Source organism: Phascolarctos cinereus, unplaced genomic scaffold, assembly GCF_003287225.1.
Source record: "Phascolarctos cinereus isolate Bilbo 61053 unplaced genomic scaffold, phaCin_HiC Scaffold_726;HRSCAF=1367, whole genome shotgun sequence".
In the NCBI taxonomy this organism is placed as follows: Eukaryota; Metazoa; Chordata; class Mammalia; order Diprotodontia; family Phascolarctidae; genus Phascolarctos; species Phascolarctos cinereus.
In genome coordinates this window covers 292,384,785-292,389,826 of record NW_027556098.1, presented here as the reverse complement: position 1 = coordinate 292,389,826, position 5,042 = coordinate 292,384,785, and the positions used below count along the sequence as shown (strand labels likewise).

General features: G+C 43.7%; 1 pseudogene; it reads left to right on the top strand.

Moving 5' to 3' along the window:
• Positions 1-3,788: 3,788 nt before the first annotated feature.
• LOC110214983 (DNA-binding death effector domain-containing protein 2 pseudogene) lies at positions 3,789-4,823 on the top strand (annotated as a pseudogene).
• Positions 4,824-5,042: the final 219 nt, after the last annotated feature.

Sequence of the window (5,042 nt, the reverse complement as noted above, 5' to 3'; positions counted from 1 at the left end):
ATAACCGCCAGAATCAAGGTTAAAATTTTGCCTTTGAGAAGTCTGTTGGCTTTACTTTTAATTAGTTACATTTGGTTCTAAAGTTACTCTGTATGTCTCATATGTTTCCTACCTATTAAACTAAGCTCTTGGACTATAAGCAAGGACCTCTGTAAGCAAGGACCATAACTTGTTTAAATATTGGATATATAAGCTCTGCATACAGAAGGCTTTTAATAATGAATAAATAAAGATTATTTCTACCCTTGAGGGGCTCACAAGTTAGTAGGAGAGACAAGATAAAAAAATAACATTTATATATCATTTCTATGTGCCATACATTGTGCTAAGTGCCTTACTGAAGTTTTTATCTCATTTGAGCCTCACAATAACTCTGGGAGGTAGGTGTTATTAATTATCTGCATTTTACAGATGAGAAAATTGAGGCAAACTGAGGTTAAGTGACTTGCCCAGGGTCATACTGCTGGTAAATGTCTGAGACTGGATTTGAACTCAGGTCTTCCTGACTTCAGGTCCAGTGCTCTATAAACTGCACCATGTAGAAGTATGCATAGATATCTAAAAATGTAATTATTATTTAATAAACATGCATCAATAGAAGTCCAGGAAAATCATCTCCCCTCCCCCATACACACACAGCAGTGACCAGACAGGAAGTCTGAAAGCACATATATGATATGTACCAAACAAGAGCCTATTGGCTGGTGACTCATGGGAGTGTGGCTAGGCATGGACTAGTTACTTTGAAGAGCTGCATGAGAGAAGTGGAACACATGTGGAGTAGATGGAGGTTGTGCCAAGAAGGTGCATCAGCGAGGCTGGATGCTGAGTGGAGCAAGAAAGACACTGGAAAGCACTGGAACAGAGGCTCAGAGAGCCACAGACCCCATATTTTCATGCAAGGTGCTCTACTTGTACTGTCAATGAGGCTGTGAATCCCTTTATAAGGCAGGGATATCACTGGATAAAAAGTTAAAACCCTTAAAGGATAGGAGATTGAGAGAGACATATTCATACACACACACACACACACACACACACACACACACACAGAGGGAGAGAGAGTCAGAGAGAGACACACACAAAGAAATTCTGATATTTCTTAACTTTTCAGAGTACATATGAGTCTTTATTGTATCCTAGACCCAGAGGAAAATGAGCTGAAGGACAACAGAGTGTGATGAGGAGAGTTAGAACCATTTCTTCAGCCTGAAGTTCCCAAGGCTGGTTGACTTTGAGCATCTCTATGGGTGGCCACTTGGCCTTAAGGCTAGAGGCTGCTGAGTCTCTGGTTCTGTTGTTAGTCTGGACTGGTATTAGAGGACTTCCTGTACAAAACATAGACCCAGTGCTCCACCAAGAAGACTATACACAACAGTTACTATTGCAACTTCATTTACCTCTGATTTGGGTCACAGTAAGTGTTTGTATGTGACAGCAATCTCAGAAAGAAATGTAAAAAAAAATTGCTGTATTATAATCTTTAACAAAAAAGTGAAGTATTGCCTTCATGCACTTAAAATTTCAGTAACTCTAGAATAAATTTAATGAGCCTGGACAGTATCAGAATCTATGGCAGCAAAACTTAGCATGATGCTTCTGTTAGCTAACAGTGTCTTTGTTTAAGATGCTACTTGAACAGACAAAATTTTGTCATCCGTGGGCTGTGTTAACTAAAGGACGTTGAAAAGACATTTGTTCACGAATGTCCTGATACATCAATGGCTGCTAAATTATAAACACATCTGTTAAACCTGAATTTTGCCTTCCGACTTCTCAAATACTATTTTGTGTTTAACTATTACCATCTAATTTATTAAACTTGCCTAAACAAAAACCTTATTCAAATCAGAGTTCTCAAGTATAGATTTTTTTCTTTTGCTCTATATCCAGCAAATAATGTGCAGAAACTTATGATAGGGTTATGGCAAATTTCACAGCAATCTTCAACCATGGAGAGATTGTGGCACTGGACCAATAGTCAGGAAGACCTGGATTTAAATCCCACTGTGGAGATACCCCATTTAAAAGAATTGTAAGATATAAAACACCTGGGAGTATATATGCCAAGACAAACCCAGGAACTACATGAATATAATTATAAAATGCATTTTATGCAAATAAAGTCAGATTTAAATAATTGAAGAAATATTGTTTATGGGTGGGCAGAGCCAATATAACAAAAATGACAATTCTGACTAAACTAATCAATGCCATCCCAATTAAACTACCAAAAACTATTTTACTGAGCTAGAAAAAATAATAATAAAATTCATTTGGAAAAAGAAAAGGTCAAGAATATCAAAAGAATTAATGAAAAAATGGAAAGAAGGAAGTTTAGCAGTACTATATCTCAAACTATGTTATAAGACAGTAATTATCAAAACTGTCTGGTGTTGGCTAAGAAATACAAAGGTGGATGAATGGAACAGAGTGGACATGCAATAGACAATAGTAAATGTAACCCTGAGTTTGACAAAAAGTAAAGATTTAAGCTTTTGCAATAAGAATACACTATTTGGTAAAAATTGTTGGGAACACTGGAAAGCAGTCTGGCAGAAACTGGGTATAGATCAATACTTTATATCATTTACCAAGATTAGATGAAAATGTTGAAACTTAGCACAAATGCTATCCACTTCCAGAGAAAGAACTGATAAATAGAAGTATGCATACTATGATTCTATATATATTTATAAATCTGTGTCAAATCTTCTCTAATGTGGGGTGGGGAGGGAGGGAGACAATTCAGAACTTAAAATGTAACCTAAATAAATAAATAAATAAGTGCCTCTGACACTTATTACTTGTACTCTGTCTGTTGCACAGTGTTCTTCTGTGGCTGAAATTAGGTAATTTAGACAAAGCTCTTTGGAATCCATTTGCCATGAAAATTCAGGCTAAAATTTCCAAGCAGCAGCATGGCCAAATTTTCAGGGTCCCTCTCTGAAACCAAGTTACGCGAAGCTGCTGATAAAGCATAGCAAGAGGCTCTGATGATCTGCCTGTCAGCTTGGGCTGAGCTTTTTGGGTTGTTGAGTGCCAGGCCCTCTGATTTGGATGGGGTTAGAGGAAAATACCAAACAATTAGGAAACAACAACAGTAAAACAAACATATCACTAATTCAGAAAAAGCAGTCAAGAAGATATCAATATTTGCTAATCCATGTTCTACTTCCCATGTTTTGATAATACACATATATTGAAACCATCCTTAATTAAGGTATGAGAAGATAACAGGTAGGCTTTTACAAACAATGCTTTACATATCTTTTTTGTGTAGGAATTTTTGCATTGGAAACAAATGCAGTTGATGAGGGGGAAGGGAGTACAAAAGGTGATTCACCTAGGCACATTCATAGAAGGACAGGTGATGGTTTCATCTGACCTCACACACAGCGGCACATGTGCATGGTGCAAGTGATGGTTTCTTGATCCACTAACTCAAAGAAAGAGGAGGGTGTGGTGTTAGAAAAAGTCGTACTTTGGGAAAGGGTACCGTGGTGATCAGAAGATATGTGATAAGCATAAACAGGCTGTAGTGCATTACCAATGATAAACTGCACAGAGAATACAGAGAATTTCACAGAGAAAAGGTATCATAAAGAATGACATGACTGGAAAAGGAGGTGGGCCAGTTATGAAGTGAGAATGAAGAATAATAGATAGGCAGACCATGTGTTCCATTGGTACCCACATTACATTAAGGGACCTGGAAAAAAGCCATCAGCATATTGGGTGAATCCTTCCTTTTGGGAAATTAAATTAAATTATTAAAATTAATAAGGATGGACAAACCCCACATCCGGAGCCTCGACAGCATCTCCTCTCCTCGAGTCTCCCCTAGACCACCCTCCTACCTGCCCCAATGTGTGGGGCCCTGGGGGCCGTGCAGCCCCTGCTGGGAGGAAGACTCATGAGTAGACTCTTATGGGCTGCAGTCCCTGCACCACATGTTCCAGGTGGTGGGCTCCCAGCTGACAGAGCAGGGGCTGTTCATGCTCTCCTTCCTGCTGGACGAGGCCCTGCCAGCATCCAAAGATGGAGACCCCAGCCTGGCCCCACTGGGGGGCCCAGGCCAGCCTCCAGCCCGCTCTGGGCTGGAGTTTCTGCTGGAGCTAGAGAGTAGGGGCCATTGTGAGGAGGCCCACCTGGGGCCCCTGATGTAGCTGCTGCGGGTGCTGGCGCATCTGCTGCGCAGGCCCTCGCTCAAGTGGGCCCGCCCAGTGTCCCCTGAATGCTATGTCTGCGGTCCTTCTGGATCAGACGTGTAGAGGCTGTCAGACCTCAGCCAGCTAAACTTCCCAACGGGCCCAGTGGGAGGCAGGTTCACCTCCTGGGAAGAGGTAGAGGAGAAGTCTGGGCCACTCCAGTGCCGGAGGGAGGCAGCGGTGGGGACCCCAGGGAGCTTGGTGGTCGAAAAATCTCGTTATCATCTCCCGCTGCAAAGTGACTTGCGACATCTGCCTCCCCGTACTGGCCCAGTACAGCAAGCACGGGGGGGGGGGCCTGGCTCAGGGTGTGGTGGACTGCGAGCAGGCCACGGCCATGCTGATGTCCAGGAACCTGGGTTCCGTGGTGTGTGACATCAAATTCTCTGAGCTGTCTTACCTGGGTGCTTTTTGAAGGGACTACCTGAGCAGGGCCCTGCTCCAGGCCTGCGCGGTGTCTTCCTGACAGGCTCTTCGAGAGGCTGTGGGCCAGGAGACGATTCTCCTGCTGCTCAGCTTGGATGAGGGGAATTACGAGGCCGGCCGCTGCCGCCGCCTGCTGCTGCTGGGTGGCCGTCCCTCGGGGGAGTGCAGGCCCTGCCACCATGCTGACTCTGGACTCTGCCCAGGGCACTGCTGGCTTCTGCCCCAAGACACCCGGGGAGGGGGCACTGCTACCATCCTTCTCTGACTCCTTTCTGGCCCAACTAGAATGTCTGAAGGAGAACCCCCTCCCTGCTGTGGGTGGGCTTATGGGGCCCATGATGCTGCAACCCAGCTAGCCTGGGGTGGGAGGGGGGGAGGAGGAGGAGGAGGGGTCTTCTCTCTGTT